Source organism: Athene noctua, chromosome Z (genome assembly GCF_965140245.1).
Source record: "Athene noctua chromosome Z, bAthNoc1.hap1.1, whole genome shotgun sequence".
In the NCBI taxonomy this organism is placed as follows: domain Eukaryota; kingdom Metazoa; phylum Chordata; class Aves; order Strigiformes; family Strigidae; genus Athene; species Athene noctua.
The window spans coordinates 41045443-41069441 of record NC_134077.1 but is presented as its reverse complement, the minus strand read 5'-3'; positions in this window follow the sequence as shown (position 1 = coordinate 41069441).

Sequence of the window (23999 nt, the reverse complement as noted above, 5' to 3'; positions counted from 1 at the left end):
CGCCACAGGGAAGCTGCTAGCCGGGAATTCTCTGCCTGGTTTTACTCGCTGCCCGGAACGCTACGCAGGGCAAAAGCGATTCTCGTCCTCCGTGCTTGCTTTTTCTCAGAAAGAGCCTTGGTGTGCGTTTTCGCTTGAAAACGCGTTTTCGGCCGAAAACGTGTACGTTTGCACTTCCCCGCCACAGGGAATGTGTTAGCCGGGAATTCTCTGCCTGGTTTTAGCCGCTGCCCGGAACGCTAAGCAGGGCAAAAGCGATTCTCGTCCTCCGTGCTTGCTTTTTCTCAGAAAGAGCCTTGGTGTGCGTTTTCGCTTGAAAACGAGTTTTCGGCCGAAAACGTGTACGTTTGCACTTCCCCGCCACAGGGAAGCTGCTAGCCGGGAATTCTCTGCCTGGTTCTACCCGCTGCCCGGAACGCTACGCAGGGCAAAAGCGATTCTCGTCCTCCGTGCTTGCTTTTTCTCAGAGAGCCGTGGTGTGCGTTTTTGCCGGAAAACTCGTTTTCGGCCGAAAACGTGTACGTTTGCACTTCCCCGCCACAGGGAAGCTGCTAGCCGGGAATTCTCTGCCTGGTTCTACCCGCTGCCCGGAACGCTACGCAGGGCAAAAGCGATTCTCGTCCTCCGTGCTTGCTTTTGCTCAGAAAGAGCCTCGGTGTGCGTTTTCGCCGGAAAACGCGTTTTCGGCCGAAAACGTGTACGTTTGCACTTCCCCGCCACAGGGAAGCTGCTAGCCGGGAATTCTCTGCCTGGTTTTACCGCTGCCCAAAACGCTACGCAGGGCAAAAGCGATTCTCGTCCTCCGTGCTTGCTTTTTCTCAGAAAGAGCCTTGGTGTGCGTTTTCGCTTGAAAACGCGTTTTCGGCCGAAAACGTGTACGTTTGCACTTCCCCGCCACAGGGAAGCTGCTAGCCGGGAATTCTCTGCCTGGTTCTACCCGCTGCCCGGAACGCTACGCAGGGCAAAAGCGATTCTCGTCCTCCGTGCTTGCTTTTTCTCAGAGAGCCGTGGTGTGCGTTTTTGCCGGAAAACGCGTTTTCGGACGAAAACGTGTACGTTTGCACTTCCCCGCCACAGGGAAGCTGCTAGCCGGGAATTCTCTGCCTGGTTCTACCCGCTGCCCGGAACGCTACGCAGGGCAAAAGAGATTCTCGTCCTCCGTGCTTGCTTTTTCTCAGAAAGAGCCTTGGTGTGCGTTTTCGCTTGAAAACGCGTTTTCGGCCGAAAACGTGTACGTTTGCACTTCCCCGCCACAGGGAAGGTGTTAGCCGGGAATTCTCTGCCTGGTTTTAGCCGCTGCCAGGAACGCTACGCAGGGCAAAAGCGATTCTCGTCCTCCGTGCTTGCTTTTTCTCAGAAAGAGCCTTGGTGTGCGTTTTCGCTTGAAAACGCGTTTTCGGCCGAAAACGTGTACGTTCGCACTTCCCCGCCACAGGGAAGGTGTTAGCCGGGAATTCTCTGCCTGGTTCTACCCGCTGCCCGGAACGCTACGCAGGGCAAAAGCGATTTTCGTCCTCCGTGCTTGCTTTTGCTCAGAAAGAGCCTTGGTGTGCGTTTTCGCCGGAAAACGCGTTTTCGGTCGAAAACGTGTACGTTTGCAATTCCCCGCCACAGGGAAGCTGCTAGCCGGGAATTCTCTGCCTGGTTCTACCCGCTGCCCGGAACGCTACGCAGGGCAAAAGCGGTTCTCGTCCTCCGTGCTTGCTTTTTCTCAGAAAGAGCCTTGGTGTGCGTTTTCGCTTGAAAACGCGTTTTCGGCCGAAAACGTGTACGTTTGCACTTCCCCGCCACACGGAAGGTGTTAGCCGGGAATTCTCTGCCTGATTTTAGCCGCTGCCCGGAACGCTACGCAGGGCAAAAGCGATTCTCGTCCTCCGTGCTTGCTTTTTCTCAGAGAGCCGTGGTGTGCGTTTTTGCCGGAAAACTCGTTTTCGGCCGAAAACGTGTACGTTTGCACTTCCCCGCCACAGGGAAGCTGCTAGCCGGGAATTCTCTGCCTGGTTCTACCCGCTGCCCGGAACGCTAAGCAGGGCAAAAGCGATTCTCGTCCTCCGTGCTTGCTTTTGCTCAGAAAGAGCCTTGGTGTGCGTTTTTGCCGGAAAACGCGTTTTCGGCCGAAAACGTGTACGTTTGCACTTCCCCGCCACAGGGAAGCTGCTAGCCGGGAATTCTCTGCCTGGTTTTACCCGCTGCCCGGAACGCTACGCAGGGCAAAAGCGATTCTCGTCCTCCGTGCTTGCTTTTTCTCAGAAAGAGCCTTGGTGTGCGTTTTCGCTTGAAAACGCGTTTTCGGCCGAAAACGTGTACGTTTGCACTTCCCCGCCACAGGGAAGCTGCTAGCCGGGAATTCTCTGCCTGGTTCTACCCGCTGCCCGGAACGCTACGCAGGGCAAAAGCGATTCTCGTCCTCCGTGCTTGCTTTTTCTCAGAGAGCCGTGGTGTGCGTTTTTGCCGGAAAACTCGTTTTCGGCCAAAAACGTGTACATTTGCACTTCCCCGCCACAGGGAAGCTGCTAGCCGGGAATTCTCTGCCTGGTTCTACCCGCTGCCTGGAACGCTACGCAGGGCAAAAGCGATTCTCGTCCTCCGTGCTTGCTTTTGCTCAGAAATAGCCTTGGTGTGCGTTTTCGCCGGAAAACGCGTTTTCGGCCGAAAACGTGTACGTTTGCACTTCCCCGCCACAGGGAAGCTGCTAGCCGGGAATTCTCTGCCTGGTTTTACTCGCTGCCCGGAACGCTACGCAGGGCAAAAGCGGTTCTCGTCCTCCGTGCTTGCTTTTTCTCAGAAAGAGCCTTGGTGTGCGATGTCGCTTGAAAACGCGTTTTCGGCCGAAAACGTGTACGTTTGCACTTCCCCGCCACAGGGAAGGTGTTAGCCGGGAATTCTCTGCCTGGTTTTAGCCGCTGCCCGGAACGCTACGCAGGGCAAAAGCGATTCTCGTCCTCCGTGCTTGCTTTTTCTCAGAAAAAGCCTTGGTGTGCGTTTTCGCTTGAAAACGAGTTTTCGGCCGAAAACGTGTACGTTTGCACTTCCCCGCCACAGGGAAGCTGCTAGCCGGGAATTCTCTGCCTGGTTCTACCCGCTGCCCGGAACGCTACGCAGGGCAAAAGCGATTCTCGTCCTCCGTGCTTGCCTTTGCTCAGAAAGGGCCTTGGTGTGCGTTTTCGCCGGAAAACGCGTTTTCGGTCGAAAACGTGTACGTTTGCAATTCCCCGCCACAGGGAAGCTGCTAGCCGGGAATTCTCTGCCTGGTTCTACCCGCTGCCCGGAACGCTACGCAGGGCAAAAGCGGTTCTCGTCCTCCGTGCTTGCTTTTTCTCAGAAAGAGCCTTGGTGTGCGTTTTCGCTTGAAAACACGTTTTCGGCCGAAAACGTGTACGTTTGCACTTCCCCGCCACACGGAAGGTGTTAGCCGGGAATTCTCTGCCTGGTTTTAGCCGCTGCCCGGAACGCTACGCAGGGCAAAAGCGATTCTCGTCCTCCGTGCTTGCTTTTGCTCAGAAAGAGCCTTGGTGTGCGTTTTTGCCGGAAAACGCGTTTTCGGCCGAAAACGTGTACGTTTGCACTTCCCCGCCAGAAGGAAGCTGCTAGCCGGGAATTCTCTGCCTGGTTTTACCCGCTGCCCGGAACGCTACGCAGGGCAAAAGCGATTCTCGTCCTCCGTGCTTGCTTTTTCTCAGAAAGAGCCTTGGTGTGCGTTTTCGCTTGAAAACGCGTTTTCGGCCGAAAACGTGTACGTTTGCACTTCCCCGCCACAGGGAAGCTGCTAGCCGGGAATTCTCTGCCTGGTTCTACCCGCTGCCCGGAACGCTACGCAGGGCAAAAGCGATTCTCGTCCTCCGTGCTTGCTTTTTCTCAGAGAGCCGTGGTGTGCGTTTTTGCCGGAAAACTCGTTTTCGGCCGAAAACGTGTACATTTGCACTTCCCCGCCACAGGGAAGCTGCTAGCCGGGAATTCTCTGCCTGGTTCTACCCGCTGCCCGGAACGCTACGCAGGGCAAAAGCGATTCTCGTCCTCCGTGCTTGCTTTTGCTCAGAAATAGCCTTGGTGTGCGTTTTCGCCGGAAAACGCGTTTTCGGCCGAAAACGTGTACGTTTGCACTTCCCCGCCACAGGGAAGCTGCTAGCCGGGAATTCTCTGCCTGGTTTTACTCGCTGCCCGGAATGCTACACAGGGCAAAAGCGGTTCTCGTCCTCCGTGCTTGCTTTTTCTCAGAAAGAGCCTTGGTGTGCGTTTTCGCTTGAAAACACGTTTTCGGCCGAAAACGTGTACGTTTGCACTTCCCCGCCACAGGGAAGCTGCTAGCCGGGAATTCTCTGCCTGGTTCTACCCGCTGCCCGGAACGCTACGCAGGGCAAAAGCGATTCTCGTCCTCCGTGCTTGCTTTTGCTCAGAAAGAGCCTTGGTGTGCGTTTTCGCCGGAAAACGCGTTTTCGGCCGAAAACGTGTACGTTTGCACTTCCCCGCCACAGGGAAGCTGCTAGCCGGGAATTCTCTGCCTGGTTTTACTCGCTGCCCGGAACGCTACGCAGGGCAAAAGCGATTCTCGTCCTCCGTGCTTGCTTTTTCTCAGAAAGAGCCTTGGTGTGCGTTTTCGCTTGAAAACGCGTTTTCGGCCGAAAACGTGTACGTTTGCACTTCCCCGCCACAGGGAATGTGTTAGCCGGGAATTCTCTGCCTGGTTTTAGCCGCTGCCCGGAACGCTAAGCAGGGCAAAAGCGATTCTCGTCCTCCGTGCTTGCTTTTTCTCAGAAAGAGCCTTGGTGTGCGTTTTCGCTTGAAAACGAGTTTTCGGCCGAAAACGTGTACGTTTGCACTTCCCCGCCACAGGGAAGCTGCTAGCCGGGAATTCTCTGCCTGGTTCTACCCGCTGCCCGGAACGCTACGCAGGGCAAAAGCGATTCTCGTCCTCCGTGCTTGCTTTTTCTCAGAGAGCCGTGGTGTGCGTTTTTGCCGGAAAACTCGTTTTCGGCCGAAAACGTGTACGTTTGCACTTCCCCGCCACAGGGAAGCTGCTAGCCGGGAATTCTCTGCCTGGTTCTACCCGCTGCCCGGAACGCTACGCAGGGCAAAAGCGATTCTCGTCCTCCGTGCTTGCTTTTGCTCAGAAAGAGCCTCAGTGTGCGTTTTCGCCGGAAAACGCGTTTTCGGCCGAAAACGTGTACGTTTGCACTTCCCCGCCACAGGGAAGCTGCTAGCCGGGAATTCTCTGCCTGGTTCTACCCGCTGCCCAGAACGCTACGCAGGGCAAAAGCGATTCTCGTCCTCCGTGCTTGCTTTTTCTCAGAAAGAGCCTTGGTGTGCGTTTTCGCTTGAAAACGCGTTTTCGGCCGAAAACGTGTACGTTTGCACTTCCCCGCCACAGGGAAGCTGCTAGCCGGGAATTCTCTGCCTGGTTCTACCCGCTGCCCGGAACGCTACGCAGGGCAAAAGCGATTCTCGTCCTCCGTGCTTGCTTTTTCTCAGAGAGCCGTGGTGTGCGTTTTTGCCGGAAAACTCGTTTTCGGACGAAAACGTGTACGTTTGCACTTCCCCGCCACAGGGAAGCTGCTAGCCGGGAATTCTCTGCCTGGTTCTACCCGCTGCCCGGAACGCTACGCAGGGCAAAAGAGATTCTCGTCCTCCGTGCTTGCTTTTTCTCAGAAAGAGCCTTGGAGTGCGTTTTCGCTTGAAAACGCGTTTTCGGCCGAAAACGTGTACGTTTGCACTTCCCCGCCACAGGGAAGGTGTTAGCCGGGAATTCTCTGCCTGGTTTTAGCCGCTGCCAGGAACGCTACGCAGGGCAAAAGCGATTCTCGTCCTCCGTGCTTGCTTTTTCTCAGAAAGAGCCTTGGTGTGCGTTTTCGCTTGGAAACGCGTTTTCAGCCGAAAACGTGTACGTTTGCACTTCCCCGCCACAGGGAAGGTGTTAGCCGGGAATTCTCTGCCTGGTTTTAGCCGCTGCCAGGAACGCTACGCAGGGCAAAAGCGATTCTCGTCCTCCGTGCTTGCTTTTTCTCAGAAAGAGCCTTGGTGTGCGTTTTCGCTTGAAAACGCGTTTTCGGCCGAAAACGTGTACGTTTGCACTTCCCCGCCACAGGGAAGCTGCTAGCCGGGAATTCTCTGCCTGGTTTTACTCGCTGCCCGGAACGCTACGCAGGGCAAAAGCGGTTCTCGTCCTCCGTGCTTGCTTTTTCTCAGAAAGAGCCTTGGTGTGCGTTTTCGCTTGAAAACGCGTTTTCGGCCGAAAACGTGTACGTTTGCACTTCCCCGCCACAGGGAAGGTGTTAGCCGGGAATTCTCTGCCTGGTTTTAGCCGCTGCCCGCAACGCTACGCAGGGCAAAAGCGGTTCTCGTCCTCCGTGCTTGCTTTTTCTCAGAAAGAGCCTTGGTGTGCGTTTTCGCTTGAAAACGCGTTTTCGGCCGAAAACGTGTACGTTTGCACTTCCCCGCCACACGGAAGGTGTTAGCCGGGAATTCTCTGCCTGGTTTTAGCCGCTGCCCGGAACGCTACGCAGGGCAAAAGCGATTCTCGTCCTCCGTGCTTGCTTTTTCTCAGAAAGAGCCTTGGTGTGCGTTTTCGCTTGAAAACGCGTTTTCGGCCGAAAACGTGTACGTTTGCACTTCCCCGCCACAGGGAAGCTGCTAGCCGGGAATTCTCTGCCTGGTTTTACCCGCTGCCCGGAACGCTACGCAGGGCAAAAGCGATTCTCGTCCTCCGTGCTTGCTTTTTCTCAGAAAGAGCCTTGGTGTGCGTTTTCGCTTGAAAACGCGTTTTCGGCCGAAAACGTGTACGTTTGCACTTCCCCGCCACAGGGAAGCTGCTAGCCGGGAATTCTCTGCCTGGTTCTACCCGCTGCCCGGAACGCTACGCAGGGCAAAAGCGATTCTCGTCCTCCGTGCTTGCTTTTTCTCAGAGAGCCGTGGTGTGCGTTTTTGCCGGAAAACTCGTTTTCGGCCGAAAACGTGTACATTTGCACTTCCCCGCCACAGGGAAGCTGCTAGCTTGGAATTCTCTGCCTGGTTCTACCCGCTGCCCGGAACGCTACGCAGGGCAAAAGCGATTCTCGTCCTCCGTGCTTGCTTTTGCTCAGAAAGAGCCTTGGTGTGCGTTTTCGCCGGAAAACGCGTTTTCGGCCGAAAACGTGTACGTTTGCACTTCCCCGCCACAGGGAAGCTGCTAGCCGGGAATTCTCAGCCTGGTTTTACTCGCTGCCCGGAACGCTACGCAGGGCAAAAGCGATTCTCGTCCTCCGTGCTTGCTTTTTCTCAGAAAGAGCCTTGGTGTGCGATGTCGCTTGAAAACGCGTTTTCAGCCGAAAACGTGTACGTTTGCACTTCCCCGCCACAGGGAAAGTGTTAGCCGGGAATTCTCTGCCTGGTTTTAGCCGCTGCCCGGAACGCTACGCAGGGCAAAAGCGATTCTCGTCCTCCGTGCTTGCTTTTTCTCAGAAAGAGCCTTGGTGTGCGTTTTCGCTTGAAAACGAGTTTTCGGCCGAAAACGTGTACGTTTGCACTTCCCCGCCACAGGGAAGCTGCTAGCCGGGAATTCTCTGCCTGGTTCTACCCGCTGCCCGGAACGCTACGCAGGGCAAAAGCGATTCTCGTCCTCCGTGCTTGCTTTTTCTCAGAGAGCCGTGGTGTGCGTTTTTGCCGGAAAACTCGTTTTCGGCCGAAAACGTGTACATTTGCACTTCCCCGCCACAGGGAAGCTGCTAGCCGGGAATTCTCTGCCTGGTTCTACCCGCTGCCCGGAACGCTACGCAGGGCAAAAGCGATTCTCGTCCTCCGTGCTTGCTTTTGCTCAGAAAGAGCCTTGGTGTGCGTTTTCGCCGGAAAACGCGTTTTCGGCCGAAAACGTGTACGTTTGCACTTCCCCGCCACAGGGAAGCTGCTAGCCGGGAATTCTCTGCCTGGTTTTACTCGCTGCCCGGAACGCTACGCAGGGCAAAAGCGATTCTCGTCCTCCGTGCTTGCTTTTTCTCAGAAAGAGCCTTGGTGTGCGTTTTCGCTTGAAAACGCGTTTTCGGCCGAAAACGTGTACGTTTGCACTTCCCCGCCACAGGGAATGTGTTAGCCGGGAATTCTCTGCCTGGTTTTAGCCGCTGCCCGGAACGCTAAGCAGGGCAAAAGCGATTCTCGTCCTCCGTGCTTGCTTTTTCTCAGAAAGAGCCTTGGTGTGCGTTTTCGCTTGAAAACGAGTTTTCGGCGGAAAACGTGTACGTTTGCACTTCCCCGCCACAGGGAAGCTGCTAGCCGGGAATTCTCTGCCTGGTTCTACCCGCTGCCCGGAACGCTACGCAGGGCAAAAGCGATTCTCGTCCTCCGTGCTTGCTTTTTCTCAGAGAGCCGTGGTGTGCGTTTTTGCCGTAAAACTCGTTTTCGGCCGAAAACGTGTACGTTTGCACTTCCCCGCCACAGGGAAGCTGCTAGCCGGGAATTCTCTGCCTGGTTCTACCCGCTGCCCGGAACGCTACGCAGGGCAAAAGAGATTCTCGTCCTCCGTGCTTGCTTTTTCTCAGAAAGAGCCTTGGTGTGCGTTTTCGCTTGAAAACGCGTTTTCGGCCGAAAACGTGTACGTTTGCACTTCCCCGCCACAGGGAAGGTGTTAGCCGGGAATTCTCTGCCTGGTTTTAGCCGCTGCCAGAAACGCTACGCAGGGCAAAAGCGATTCTCGTCCTCCGTGCTTGCTTTTTCTCAGAAAGAGCCTTGGTGTGCGTTTTCGCTTGAAAACGCGTTTTCGGCCGAAAACGTGTACGTTTGCACTTCCCCGCCACAGGGAAGGTGTTAGCCGGGAATTCTCTGCCTGCTTTTAGCCGCTGCCAGGAACGCTACGCAGGGCAAAAGCGATTCTCGTCCTCCGTGCTTGCTTTTTCTCAGAAAGAGCCTTGGTGTGCGTTTTCGCCGGAAAACGCGTTTTCGGCCGAAAACGTGTACGTTTGCACTTCCCCGCCACAGGGAAGCTGCTAGCCGGGAATTCTCTGCCTGGTTTTACTCGCTGCCCGGAACGCTACGCAGGGCAAAAGCGGTTCTCGTCCTCCGTGCTTGCTTTTTCTCAGAAAGAGCCTTGGTGTGCGTTTTCGCTTGAAAACGCGTTTTCGGCCGAAAACGTGTACGTTTGCACTTCCCCGCCACAGGGAAGGTGTTAGCCTCGAATTCTCTGCCTGGTTTTAGCCGCTGCCCGGAACGCTACGCAGGGCAAAAGCGATTCTCGTCCTCCGTGCTTGCTTTTTCTCAGAAAGAGCCTTGGTGTGCGTTTTCGCTTGAAAACGAGTTTTCGGCCGAAAACGTGTACGTTTGCACTTCCCCGCCACAGGGAAGCTGCTAGCCGGGAATTCTCTGCCTGGTTCTACCCGCTGCCCGGAACGCTACGCAGGGCAAAAGCGATTCTCGTCCTCCGTGCTTGCTTTTGCTCAGAAAGAGCCTTGGTGTGCGTTTTCGCCGGAAAACGCGTTTTCGGCCGAAAACGTGTACGTTTGCACTTCCCCGCCACAGGGAAGCTGCTAGCCGGGAATTCTCTGCCTGGTTTTACTCGCTGCCCAGAACGCTACGCAGGGCAAAAGTGGTTCTCGTCCTCCGTGCTTGCTTTTTCTCAGAAAGAGCCTTGGTGTGCGTTTTCGCTTGAAAACGCGTTTTCGGTCGAAAACGTGTACGTTTGCAATTCCCCGCCACAGGGAAGCTGCTAGCCGGGAATTCTCTGCCTGGTTCTACCCGCTGCCCGGAACGCTACGCAGGGCAAAAGCGGTTCTCGTCCTCCGTGCTTGCTTTTTCTCAGAAAGAGCCTTGGTGTGCGTTTTCGCTTGAAAACGCGTTTTCGGCCGAAAACGTGTACGTTTGCACTTCCCCGCCACACGGAAGGTGTTAGCCGGGAATTCTCTGCCTGGTTTTAGCCGCTGCCCGGAACGCTACGCAGGGCAAAAGCGATTCTCGTCCTCCGTGCTTGCTTTTTCTCAGAGAGCCGTGGTGTGCGTTTTTGCCGGAAAACTCGTTTTCGGCCGAAAACGTGTACGTTTGCACTTCCCCGCCACAGGGAAGCTGCTAGCCGGGAATTCTCTGCCTGGTTCTACCCGCTGCCCGGAACGCTACGCAGGGCAAAAGCGATTCTCGTCCTCCGTGCTTGCTTTTGCTCAGAAAGAGCCTTGGTGTGCGTTTTTGCCGGAAAACGCGTTTTCGGCCGAAAACGTGTACGTTTGCACTTCCCCGCCACAGGGAAGCTGCTAGCCGGGAATTCTCTGCCTGGTTTTACCCGCTGCCCGGAACGCTACGCAGGGCAAAAGCGATTCTCGTCCTCCGTGCTTGCTTTTTCTCAGAAAGAGACTTGGTGTGCGTTTTCGCTTGAAAACGCGTTTTCGGCCGAAAACGTGTACGTTTGCACTTCCCCGCCACAGGGAAGCTGCTAGCCGGGAATTCTCTGCCTGGTTCTACCCGCTGCCCGGAACGCTACGCAGGGCAAAAGCGATTCTCGTCCTCCGTGCTTGCTTTTTCTCAGAGAGCCGTGGTGTGCTTTTTTGCCGGAAAACTCGTTTTCGGCCGAAAACGTGTACATTTGCACTTCCCCGCCACAGGGAAGCTGCTAGCCGGGAATTCTCTGCCTGGTTCTACCCGCTGCCCGGAACGCTACGCAGGGCAAAAGCGATTCTCGTCCTCCGTGCTTGCTTTTGCTTCAGAAATAGCCTTGGTGTGCGTTTTCGCTTGAAAACGCGTTTTCGGCCGAAAACGTGTACGTTTGCACTTCCCCGCCACAGGGAAGCTGCTAGCCGGGAATTCTCAGCCTGGTTTTACTCGCTGCCCGGAACGCTACGCAGGGCAAAAGCGGTTCTCGTCCTCCGTGCTTGCTTTTTCTCAGAAAGAGCCTTGGTGTGCGATGTCGCTTGAAAACGCGTTTTCGGCCGAAAACGTGTACGTTTGCACTTCCCCGCCACAGGGAAGGTGTTAGCCGGGAATTGTCTGCCTGGTTTTAGCCGCTGCCAGAAACGCTACGCAGGGCAAAAGCGATTCTCGTCCTCCGTGCTTGCTTTTTCTCAGAAAGAGCCTTGGTGTGCGTTTTCGCTTGAAAACGCGTTTTCGGCCGAAAACGTGTACGTTTGCACTTCCCCGCCACAGGGAAGGTGTTAGCCGGGAATTCTCTGCCTGCTTTTAGCCGCTGCCAGGAACGCTACGCAGGGCAAAAGCGATTCTCGTCCTCCGTGCTTGCTTTTTCTCAGAAAGAGCCTTGGTGTGCGTTTTCGCCGGAAAACGCGTTTTCGGCCGAAAACGTGTACGTTTGCACTTCCCCGCCACAGGGAAGCTGCTAGCCGGGAATTCTCTGCCTGGTTTTACTCGCTGCCCGGAACTCTACGCAGGGCAAAAGCGGTTCTCGTCCTCCGTGCTTGCTTTTTCTCAGAAAGAGCCTTGGTGTGCGTTTTCGCTTGAAAACGCGTTTTCGGCCGAAAACGTGTACGTTTGCACTTCCCCGCCACAGGGAAGGTGTTAGCCGGGAATTCTCTGCCTGGTTTTAGCCGCTGCCCGGAACGCTACGCAGGGCAAAAGCGATTCTCGTCCTCCGTGCTTGCTTTTTCTCAGAAAGAGCCTTGTGTGCGTTTTCGCTTGAAAACGAGTTTTCGGCCGAAAACGTGTACGTTTGCACTTCCCCGCCACAGGGAAGCTGCTAGCCGGGAATTCTCTGCCTGGTTCTACCCGCTGCCCGGAACGCTACGCAGGGCAAAAGCGATTCTCGTCCTCCGTGCTTGCTTTTGCTCAGAAATAGCCTTGGTGTGCGTTTTCGCCGGAAAACGCGTTTTCGGCCGAAAACGTGTACGTTTGCACTTCCCCGCCACAGGGAAGCTGCTAGCCGGGAATTCTCTGCCTGGTTTTACTCGCTGCCCGGAATGCTACACAGGGCAAAAGCGGTTCTCGTCCTCCGTGCTTGCTTTTTCTCAGAAAGAGCCTTGGTGTGCGTTTTCGCTTGAAAACACGTTTTCGGCCGAAAACGTGTACGTTTGCACTTCCCCGCCACAGGGAAGCTGCTAGCCGGGAATTCTCTGCCTTGTTCTACCCGCTGCCCGGAACGCTACGCAGGGCAAAAGCGATTCTCGTCCTCCGTGCTTGCTTTTGCTCAGAAAGAGCCTTGGTGTGCGTTTTCGCCGGAAAACGCGTTTTCGGCCGAAAACGTGTACGTTTGCACTTCCCCGCCACAGGGAAGCTGCTAGCCGGGAATTCTCTGCCTGGTTTTACTCGCTGCCCGGAACGCTACGCAGGGCAAAAGCGATTCTCGTCCTCCGTGCTTGCTTTTTCTCAGAAAGAGCCTTGGTGTGCGTTTTCGCTTGAAAACGCGTTTTCGGCCAAAAACGTGTACGTTTGCACTTCCCCGCCACAGGGAAGCTGCTAGCCGGGAATTCTCTGCCTGGTTTTACCCGCTGCCCAGAACGCTACGCAGGGCAAAAGCGATTCTCGTCCTCCCTGCTTGCTTTTGCTCAGAAAGAGCCTCGGTGTGCGTTTTCGCCGGAAAACGTGTTTTCGGGCGAAAACGTGTACGTTTGCACTTCCCCGCCACAGGGAAGCTCCTAGCCGGGAATTCTCTGCCTGGTTCTACCCGCTGCCCAGAACGCTACGCAGGGCAAAAGCGATTCTCGTCCTCCGTGCTTGCTTTTTCTCAGAAAGAGCCTTGGTGTGCGTTTTCGCTTGAAAACGCGTTTTCGGCTGAAAACGTGTACGTTTGCACTTCCCCGCCACAGGGAAGCTGCTAGCCGGGAATTCTCTGCCTGGTTCTACCCGCTGCCCGGAACGCTACGCAGGGCAAAAGCGATTCTCGTCCTCCGTGCTTGCTTTTTCTCAGAGAGCCGTGGTGTGCGTTTTTGCCGGAAAACTCGTTTTCGGACGAAAACGTGTACGTTTGCACTTCCCCGCCACAGGGAAGCTGCTAGCCGGGAATTCTCTGCCTGGTTCTACCCCCTGCCCGGAACGCTACGCAGGGCAAAAGAGATTCTCGTCCTCCGTGCTTGCTTTTTCTCAGAAAGAGCCTTGGTGTGCGTTTTCGCTTGAAAACGCGTTTTCGGCCGAAAACGTGTACGTTTGCACTTCCCCGCCACAGGGAAGGTGTTAGCCGGGAATTCTCTGCCTGTTTTTAGCCGGTGCCAGGAACGCTACGCAGGGCAAAAGCGATTCTCGTCCTCCGTGCTTGCTTTTTCTCAGAAAGAGCCTTGGTGTGCGTTTTCGCTTGAAAACGAGTTTTCGGCCGAAAACGTGTACGTTTGCACTTCCCCGCCACAGGGAAGCTGCTAGCTGGGAATTCTCTGCCTGGTTTTACTCGCTGCCCGGAACGCTACGCAGGGCAAAAGCGGTTCTCGTCCTCCGTGCTTGCTTTTTCTCAGAAAGAGCCTTGGTGTGCGTTTTCGCTTGAAAACGAGTTTTCGGTCGAAAACGTGTACGTTTGCACTTCCCCGCCACAGGGAAGCTGCTAGCCGGGAATTCTCTGCCTGGTTCTACCCGCTGCCCGGAACGCTACGCAGGGCAAAAGCGATTCTCGTCCTCCGTGCTTGCTTTTTCTCAGAGAGCCGTGGTGTGCGTTTTTGCCGGAAAACTCGTTTTCGGCCGAAAACGTGTACGTTTGCACTTCCCCGCAACAGGGAAGCTGCTAGCCGGGAATTCTCTGCCTGGTTCTACCCGCTGCCCGGAACGCTACGCAGGGCAAAAGCGATTCTCGTCCTCCGTGCTTGCTTTTGCTCAGAAAGAGCCTTGGTGTGCGTTTTTGCCGGAAAACTCGTTTTCGGCCGAAAACGTATACGTTTGCACTTCCCCGCCACGGGGAAGCTGCTAGCCGTGAATTCTCTGCCTGGTTTTACTCGCTGCCCGGAACGCTACGCAGGGCAAAAGCGGTTCTCGTCCTCCGTGCTTGCTTTTTCTCAGAAAGAGCCTTGGTGTGCGTTTTCGCTTGAAAACGCGTTTTCGGCCGAAAACGTGTACGTTTGCACTTCCCCGCCACAGGGAAGCTGCTAGCCGGGAATTCTCTGCCTGGTTCTACCCGCTGCCCGGAACGCTACGCAGGGCAAAAGCGATTCTCGTCCTCCGTGCTTGCTTTTGCTCAGAAAGAGCCTTGGTGTGCGTTTTCGCCGGAAAACGCGTTTTCGGCCGAAAACGTGTACGTTTGCACTTCCCCGCCACAGGGAAGCTGCTAGCCGGAATTCTCTGCCTGGTTTTACCCGCTGCCCGGAACGCTACGCAGGGCAAAAGCGATTCTCGTCCTCCGTGCTTGCTTTTTCTCAGAAAGAGCCTTGGTGTGCGTTTTCGCTTGAAAACGCGTTTTCGGCCGAAAACGTGTACGTTTGCACTTCCCCGCCACAGGGAAGCTGCTAGCCGGGAATTCTCTGCCTGGTTCTACCCGCTGCCCGGAACGCTACGCAGGGCAAAAGCGATTCTCGTCCTCCGTGCTTGCTTTTTCTCAGAGAGCCGTGGTGTGCGTTTTCGCCGGAAAACGCGTTTTCGGCCGAAAACGTGTACGTTTGCACTTCCCCGCCACAGGGAAGCTGCTAGCCGGGAATTCTCTGCCTGGTTTTACTCGCTGCCCGGAACGCTACGCAGGGCAAAAGCGGTTCTCGTCCTCCGTGCTTGCTTTTTCTCAGAAAGAGCCTTGGTGTGCGTTTTCGCCGGAAAACGCGTTTTCGGCCGAAAACGTGTACGTTTGCACTTCCCCGCCACAGGGAAGGTGTTAGCCGGGAATTCTCTGCCTGGTTTTACCCGCTGCCCGGAACGCTACGCAGGGCAAAAGCGATTCTCGTCCTCCGTGCTTGCTTTTTCTCAGAAAGAGCCTTGGTGTGCGTTTTCGCTTGAAAACGAGTTTTCTGTCGAAAACGTGTACGTTTGCACTTCCCCGCCACAGGGAAGCTGCTAGCCGGGAATTCTCTGCCTGGTTCTACCCGCTGCCCGGAACGCTACGCAGGGCAAAAGCGATTCTCGTCCTCCGTTCTTGCTTTTTCTCAGAGAGCCGTGGTGTGCGTTTTCTCTTGAAAACGCGTTTTCGGCCGAAAACTTGTACGTTTGCACTTCCCCGCCACAGGGAAGCTGCTAGCCGGGAATTCTCTGCCTGGTTCTACCCGCTGCCCGGAACGCTACGCAGGGCAAAAGCGATTCTCGTCCTCCGTGCTTGCTTTTGCTCAGAGAGCCGTGGTATGCGTTTTTGCCGGAAAACTCGTTTTCGGCCGAAAACGTGTACGTTTGCACTTCCCCGCCACAGGGAAGCTGCTAGCCGGGAATTCTCTGCCTGGTTCTACCCGCTGCCCGGAACGCTACGCAGGGCAAAAGCGATTCTCGTCCTCCGTGCTTGCTTTTTCTCAGAAAGAGCCTTGGTGTGCGTTTTCGCTTGAAAATGCGTTTTCGGCCGAAAACGTGTACGTTTGCACTTCCCCGCCACAGGGAAGCTGCTAGCCGGGAATTCTCTGCCTGGTTCTACCCGCTGCCCGGAACGCTACGCAGGGCAAAAGCGATTCTCGTCCTCCGTGCTTGCTTTTTCTCAGAAAGAGCCTTGGTGTGCGTTTTCGCTTGAAAAAGCGTTTTCGGCCGAAAACGTGTACGTTTGCACTTCCCCGCCACAGGGAAGCTGCTAGCCGGGAATTCTCTGCCTGGTTCTACCCGCTGCCCGGAACGCTACGCAGGGCAAAAGCGATTCTCGTCCTCCGTGCTTGCTTTTTCTCAGAGAGCCGTGGTGTGCGTTTTTGCCGGAAAACTCGTTTTCGGCCGAAAACGTGTACGTTTGCACTTCCCCGCCACAGGGAAGCTGCTAGCCGGGAATTCTCTGCCTGGTTCTACCCGCTGCCCGGAACGCTACGCAGGGCAAAAGCGACTCTCGTCCTCCGTGCTTGCTTTTGCTCAGAAAGAGCCTTGGTGTGCGTTTTCGCCGGAAAACGCGTTTTCGGCCGAAAACGTGTACGTTTGCACTTCCCCGCCACAGGGAAGCTGCTAGCCGGGAATTCTCTGCCTGGTTCTACCTGCTGCCCAGAACGCTACGCAGGGCAAAAGCGATTCTCGTCCTCCGTGCTTGCTTTTTCTCAGAAAGAGCCTTGGTGTGCGTTTTCGCTTGAAAACGCGTTTTCGGCCGAAAACGTGTACGTTTGCACTTCCCCGCCACAGGGAAGCTGCTAGCCGGGAATTCTCTGCCTGGTTCTACCCGCTGCCCGGAACGCTACGCAGGGCAAAAGCGATTCTCGTCCTCCGTGCTTGCTTTTTCTCAGAGAGCCGTGGTGTGCGTTTTTGCCGGAAAACTCGTTTTCGGCCGAAAACGTGTACGTTTGCACTTCCCCGCCACAGGGAAGCTGCTAGCCGGGAATTCTCTGCCTGGTTTTACTCGCTGCCCGGAACGCTACGCAGGGCAAAAGCGGTTCTCGTCCTCCGTGCTTGCTTTTTCTCAGAAAGAGCCTTGGTGTGCGTTTTCGCTTGAAAACGCGTTTTCGGCCGAAAACGTGTACGTTTGCACTTCCCCGCCACAGGGAAGCTGCTAGCCGGGAATTCTCTGCCTGGTTCTACCCGCTGCCCGGAACGCTACGCAGGGCAAAAGCGATTCTCGTCCTCCGTGCTTGCTTTTTCTCAGAGAGCCGTGGTGTGCGTTTTCGCCGGAAAACGCGTTTTCGGCCGAAAACGTGTACGTTTGCACTTCCCCGCCACAGGGAAGCTGCTAGCCGGGAATTCTCTGCCTGGTTTTACTCGCTGCCCGGAACGCTACGCAGGGCAAAAGCGGTTCTCGTCCTCCGTGCTTGCTTTTGCTCAGAAAGAGCCTTGGTGTGCGTTTTCGCTTGAAAACACGTTTTCGGCCGAAAACGTGTACGTTTGCACTTCCCCGCCACAGGGAAGGTGTTAGCCGGGAATTCTCTGCCTGGTTTTACCCGCTGCCCGGAACGCTACGCAGGGCAAAAGCGATTCTCGTCCTCCGTGCTTGCTTTTTCTCAGAGAGCCGTGGTGTGCGTTTTTGCCGGAAAACTCGTTTTCGGCCGAAAACGTGTACGTTTGCACTTCCCCGCCACAGGGAAGCTGCTAGCTGGGAATTCTCTGCCTGGTTCTACCCGCTGCCCGGAACGCTACGCAGGGCAAAAGCGATTCTCGTCCTCCGTGCTTGCTTTTGCTCAGAAAGAGCCTTGGTGTGCGTTTTCGCTTGAAAACGCGTTTTCGGCCGAAAACGTGTACGTTTGCACTTCCCCGCCACAGGGAAGCTGCTAGCCGGGAATTCTCTGCCTGGTTCTACCCGCTGCCCGGAACGCTACGCAGGGCAAAAGCGATTCTCGTCCTCCGTGCTTGCTTTTTCTCAGAGAGCCGTGGTGTGCGTTTTTGCCGGAAAACTCGTTTTCGGCCGAAAACGTGTACGTTTGCACTTCCCTGCCACAGGGAAGCTGCTAGCCGGGAATTCTCTGCCTGGTTCTACCCGCTGCCCAGAACGCTACGCAGGGCAAAAGCGATTCTCGTCCTCCGTGCTTGCTTTTGCTCAGAAAGAGCCTTGGTGTGCGTTTTCGCCGGAAAACGCGTTTTCGGCCAAAAACGTGTACGTTTGCACTTCCCCGCCACAGGGAAGCTGCTAGCCGGGAATTCTCTGCCTGGTTCTACCCGCTGCCCAGAACGCTACGCAGGGCAAAAGCGATTCTCGTCCTCCGTGCTTGCTTTTTCTCAGAAAGAGCCTTGGTGTGCGTTTTCGCTTGAAAACGCCTTTTCGGCCGAAAACGTGTACGTTTGCACTTCCCCGCCACAGGGAAGCTGCTAGCCGGGAATTCTCTGCCTGGTTCTACCCGCTGCCCGGAACGCTACGCAGGGCAAAAGCGATTCTCGTCCTCCGTGCTTGCTTTTTCTCAGAGAGCCGTGGTGTGCGTTTTTGCCGGAAAACTCGTTTTCGGCCGAAAACGTGTACGTTTGCACTTCCCCGCCACAGGGAAGCTGCTAGCCGGGAATTCTCTGCCTGGTTCTACCCGCTGCCCGGAACGCTACGCAGGGCAAAAGCGATTCTCGTCCTCCGTGCTTGCTTTTGCTCAGAAAGAGCCTTGGTGTGCGTTTTCGCCGGAAAACGCGTTTTCGGCCGAAAACGTGTACGTTTGCACTTCCCCGCCACAGGGAAGCTGCTAGCCGGGAATTCTCTGCCTGGTTTTACCCGCTGCCCGGAACGCTACGCAGGGCAAAAGCGGTTCTCGTCCTCCGTGCTTGCTTTTTCTCAGAAAGAGCCTTGGTGTGCGTTTTCGCTTGAAAACGCGTTTTCGGCCGAAAACGTGTACGTTTGCACTTCCCCGCCAGAGGGAAGCTGCTAGCCGGGAATTCTCTGCCTGGTTCTACCCGCTGCCCGGAACGCTACGCAGGGCAAAAGAGATTCTCTTCCTCCGTGCTTGCTTTTTCTCAGAAAGCGCCTTGGTGTGCGTTTTCGCTTGAAAACGCGTTTTCGGCCGGAAACGTGTACGTTTGCACTTCCCCGCCACAGGGAAGCTGCTAGCCGGGAATTCTCTGCCTGGTTTTACTCGCTGCCCAGAACGCTACGCAGGGCAAAAGCGATTCTCGTCCTCCGTGCTTGCTTTTTCTCAGAAAGAGCCTTGGTGTGCGTTTTCGCTTGAAAACTCGTTTTCGGCCGAAAACGTGTACGTTTGCACTTCCCCGCCACAGGGAAGCTGCTAGCCGGGAATTCTCTGCCTGGTTCTACCCGCTGCCCGGAACGCTACGCAGGGCAAAAGCGATTCTCGTCCTCCGTGCTTGCTTTTTCTCAGAGAGCCGTGGTGTGCGTTTTTGCCGGAAAACTCGTTTTCGGCCGAAAACGTGTACGTTTGCACTTCCCCGCCACAGGGAAGCTGCTAGCCGGGAATTCTCTGCCTGGTTTTACTCGCTGCCCGGAACGCTACGCAGGGCAAAAGCGGTTCTCGTCCTCCGTGCTTGCTTTTTCTCAGAAAGAGCCTTGGTGTGCGTTTTAGCTTGAAAACGCGTTTTCGGCCGAAAACGTGTACGTTTGCACTTCCCCGCCACAGGGAAGCTGCTAGCCGGGAATTCTCTGCCTGGTTCTACCCGCTGCCCGGAACGCTACGCAGGGCAAAAGCGATTCTCGTCCTCCGTGCTTGCTTTTGCTCAGAAAGAGCCTTGGTGTGCGTTTTCGCCGGAAAACGCGTTTTCGGCCGAAAACGTGTACGTTTGCACTTCCCCGCCACAGGGAAGCTGCTAGCCGGAATTCTCTGCCTGGTTTTACCCGCTGCCCGGAACGCTACGCAGGGCAAAAGCGATTCTCGTCCTCCGTGCTTGCTTTTTCTCAGAAAGAGCCTTGGTGTGCGTTTTCGCCGGAAAACGCGTTTTCGGCCGAAAACTTGTACGTTTGCACTTCCCCGCCACAGGGAAGCTGCTAGCCGGGAATTCTCTGCCTGGTTCTACCCGCTGCCCGGAACGCTACGCAGGGCAAAAGCGATTCTCGTCCTCCGTGCTTGCTTTTTCTCAGAGAGCCGTGGTGTGCGTTTTCGCTTGAAAACGAGTTTTCGGCCGAAAACGTGTACGTTTGCACTTCCCCGCCACAGGGAAGCTGCTAGCCGGGAATTCTCTGCCTGGTTCTACCCGCTGCCCGTAACGCTACTCAGGGCAAAAGCGATTCTCGTCCTCCGTGCTTGCTTTTTCTCAGAGAGCCGTGGTGTGCGTTTTTGCCGGAAAACTCGTTTTCGGCCGAAAACGTGTACGTTTGCACTTCCCCGCCACAGGGAAGCTGCTAGCCGGGAATTCTCTGCCTGGTTCTACCCGCTGCCCGGAACGCTACGCAGGGCAAAAGCGATTCTCGTCCTCCGTGCTTGCTTTTGCTCAGAAAGAGCCTTGGTGTGCGTTTTCGCCGGAAAACGCGTTTTCGGCCAAAAACGTGTACGTTTGCACTTCCCCGCCACAGGGAAGCTGCTAGCCGGGAATTCTCTGCCTGGTTCTACCCGCTGCCCAGAACGCTACGCAGGGCAAAAGCGATTCTCGTCCTCCGTGCTTGCTTTTTCTCAGAAAGAGCCTTGGTGTGCGTTTTCGCTTGAAAACGCGTTTTCGGCCGAAAACGTGTACGTTTGCACTTCCCCGCCACAGGGAAGCTGCTAGCCGGGAATTCTCTGCCTGGTTCTACCCGCTGCCCGGAACGCTACGCAGGGCAAAAGCGATTCTCGTCCTCCGTGCTTGCTTTTTCTCAGAGAGCCGTGGTGTGCGTTTTTGCCGGAAAACTCGTTTTCGGCCGAAAACGTGTACGTTTGCACTTCCCCGCCACAGGGAAGCTGCTAGCCGGGAATTCTCTGCCTGGTTCTACCCGCTGCCCGGAACGCTACGCAGGGCAAAAGCGATTCTCGTCCTCCGTGCTTGCTTTTTCTCAGAAAGAGCCTTGGTGTGCGTTTTCGCCGGAAAACGCGTTTTCGGCCGAAAACGTGTACGTTTGCACTTCCCCGCCACAGGGAAGCTGCTAGCCGGGAATTCTCTGCCTGGTTCTACCCGCTGCCCGGAACGCTACGCAGGGCAAAAGCGATTCTCGTCCTCCGTGCTTGCTTTTTCTCAGAGAGCCGTGGTGTGCGTTTTCGCTTGAAAACGAGTTTTCGGCCGAAAACGTGTACGTTTGCACTTCCCCGCCACAGGGAAGCTGCTAGCCGGGAATTCTCTGCCTGGTTCTACCCGCTGCCCGTAACGCTACTCAGGGCAAAAGCGATTCTCGTCCTCCGTGCTTGCTTTTTCTCAGAGAGCCGTGGTGTGCGTTTTTGCCGGAAAACTCGTTTTCGGCCGAAAACGTGTACGTTTGCACTTCCCCGCCACAGGGAAGCTGCTAGCCGGGAATTCTCTGCCTGGTTCTACCCGCTGCCCGGAACGCTACGCAGGGCAAAAGCGATTCTCGTCCTCCGTGCTTGCTTTTGCTCAGAAAGAGCCTTGGTGTGCGTTTTCGCCGGAAAACGCGTTTTCGGCCAAAAACGTGTACGTTTGCACTTCCCCGCCACAGGGAAGCTGCTAGCCGGGAATTCTCTGCCTGGTTCTACCCGCTGCCCAGAACGCTACGCAGGGCAAAAGCGATTCTCGTCCTCCGTGCTTGCTTTTTCTCAGAAAGAGCCTTGGTGTGCGTTTTCGCTTGAAAACGCGTTTTCGGCCGAAAACGTGTACGTTTGCACTTCCCCGCCACAGGGAAGCTGCTAGCCGGGAATTCTCTGCCTGGTTCTACCCGCTGCCCGGAACGCTACGCAGGGCAAAAGCGATTCTCGTCCTCCGTGCTTGCTTTTTCTCAGAGAGCCGTGGTGTGCGTTTTTGCCGGAAAACTCGTTTTCGGCCGAAAACGTGTACGTTTGCACTTCCCCGCCACAGGGAAGCTGCTAGCCGGGAATTCTCTGCCTGGTTCTACCCGCTGCCCGGAACGCTACGCAGGGCAAAAGCGATTCTCGTCCTCCGTGCTTGCTTTTTCTCAGAAAGAGCCTTGGTGTGCGTTTTCGCCGGAAAACGCGTTTTCGGCCGAAAACGTGTACGTTTGCACTTCCCCGCCACAGGGAAGCTGCTAGCCGGGAATTCTCTGCCTGGTTTTACTCGCTGCCCGGAACGCTACGCAGGGCAAAAGCGGTTCTCGTCCTCCGTGCTTGCTTTTTCTCAGAAAGAGCCTTGGTGTGCGTTTTCGCTTGAAAACGCGTTTTCGGCCGAAAACGTGTACGTTTGCACTTCCCCGCCACAGGGAAGCTGCTAGCCGGGAATTCTCTGCCTGGTTCTACCCGCTGCCCGGAACGCTACGCAGGGCAAAAGAGATTCTCTTCCTCCGTGCTTGCTTTTTCTCAGAAAGCGCCTTGGTGTGCGTTTTCGCTTGAAAACGCGTTTTCGGCCGGAAACGTGTACGTTTGCACTTCCCCGCCACAGGGAAGCTGCTAGCCGGGAATTCTCTGCCTGGTTTTAGCCGCTGCCCGGAACGCTACGCAGGGCAAAAGCGATTCTCGTCCTCCGTGCTTGCTTTTTCTCAGAGAGCCGTGGTGTGCTTTTTTGCCGGAAAACGCGTTTTCGGCCGAAAACGTGTACGTTTGCACTTCCCCGCCACAGGGAAGCTGCTAGCCGGGAATTCTCTGCCTGGTTCTACCCGCTGCCCGGAACGCTACGCAGGGCAAAAGCGATTCTCGTCCTCCGTGCTTGCTTTTTCTCAGAAAGAGCCTTGGTGTGCGTTTTTGCTTGAAAACGCGTTTTCGGCCGAAACCGTGTACGTTTGCACTTCCCCGCCACAGGGAAGCTGCTAGCCGGGAATTCTCTGCCTGGTTCTACCCGCTGCCCGGAACGCTACGCAGGGCAAAAGCGATTCTCGTCCTCCGTGCTTGCTTTTTCTCAGAGAGCCGTGGTGTACGTTTTTGCCGGAAAACTCGTTTTCGGCCGAAAACGTGTACGTTTGCACTTCCCCGCCACAGGGAAGCTGCTAGCCGGGAATTCTCTGCCTGGTTTTACCCGCTGCCCGGAACGCTACGCAGGGCAAAAGCGATTCTCGTCCTCCGTGCTTGCTTTTTCTCAGAAAGAGCCTTGTGTGCGTTTTCGCTTGAAAACGCGTTTTCGGCCGAAAACGTGTACGTTTGCACTTCCCCGCCACAGGGAAGCTGCTAGCCGGGAATTCTCTGCCTGGTTTTACTCGCTGCCCGGAACGCTACGCAGGGCAAAAGCGGTTCTCGTCCTCCGTGCTTGCTTTTTCTCAGAAAGAGCCTTGGTGTGCGTTTTCGCTTGAAAACGCGTTTTCGGCCGAAAACGTGTACGTTTGCACTTCCCCGCCACAGGGAAGCTGCTAGCCGGGAATTCTCTGCCTGGTTTTACCCGCTGCCCAGAACGCTACGCAGGGCAAAATCGATTCCCGTCCTCCGTGCTTGCTTTTTCTCAGAAAGAGCCTTGGTGTGCGTTTTCGCTTGAAAACGAGTTTTCGGCCGAAAACGTGTACGTTTGCACTTCCCCGCCACAGGGAAGCTGCTAGCCGGGAATTCTCTGCCTGGTTCTACCCGCTGCCCGGAACGCTACGCAGGGCAAAAGCGATTCTCGTCCTCCGTGCTTGCTTTTTCTCAGAGAGCCGTGGTGTGCGTTTTTGCCGGAAAACTCGTTTTCGGCCGAAAACGTGTACGTTTGCACTTCCCCGCCACAGGGAAGCTGCTAGCCGGGAATTCTCTGCCTGGTTCTACCCGCTGCCCGGAACGCTACGCAGGGCAAAAGCGATTCTCGTCCTCCGTGCTTGCTTTTTCTCAGAATAAGCCTTGGTGTGCGTTTTCGCTTGAAAACGCGTTTTCGGCCGAAAACGTGTACGTTTGCACTTCCCCGCCACAGGGAAGCTGCTAGCCGGGAATTCTCTGCCTGGTTTTAGCCGCTGCCCGGAACGCTACGCAGGGCAAAAGAGATTCTCGTCCTCCGTGCTTGCTTTTGCTCAGAAAGAGCCTTGGTGTGCGTTTTTGCTTGAAAACGCGTTTTCGGCCGAAAACGTGTACGTTTGCACTTCCCCGCCACAGGGAAGCTGCTAGCCGGGAATTCTCTGCCTGATTCTACCCGCTGCACGGAACGCTACGCAGGGCAAAAGCGATTCTCGTCCTCCGTGCTTGCTTTTTCTCAGAGAGCCGTGGTGTGCGTTTTTGCCGGAAAACTCGTTTTCGGCCGAAAACGTGTACGTTTGCACTTCCCCGCCACAGGGAAGCTGCTAGCCGGGAATTCTCTGCCTGGTTCTACCCGCTGCCTGGAACGCTACGCAGGGCAAAAGCGATTCTCGTCCTCCGTGCTTGCTTTTGCTCAGAAAGAGCCTTGGTGTGCGTTTTCGCTTGAAAACGCGTTTTCGGCCGAAAACGTGTACGTTTGCACTTCCCCGCCACAGGGAAGCTGCTAGCCGGGAATTCTCTGCCTGGTTCTACCCGCTGCCCAGAACGCTACGCAGGGCAAAAGCGATTCTCGTCCTCCGTGCTTGCTTTTTCTCAGAAAGAGCCTTGGTGTGCGTTTTCGCTTGAAAACGCGTTTTCGGCCGAAAACGTGTACGTTTGCACTTCCCCGCCACAGGGAAGCTGCTAGCCGGGAATTCTCTGCCTGGTTTTACCCGCTGCCCGGAACGCTACGCAGGGCAAAAGCGATTCTCG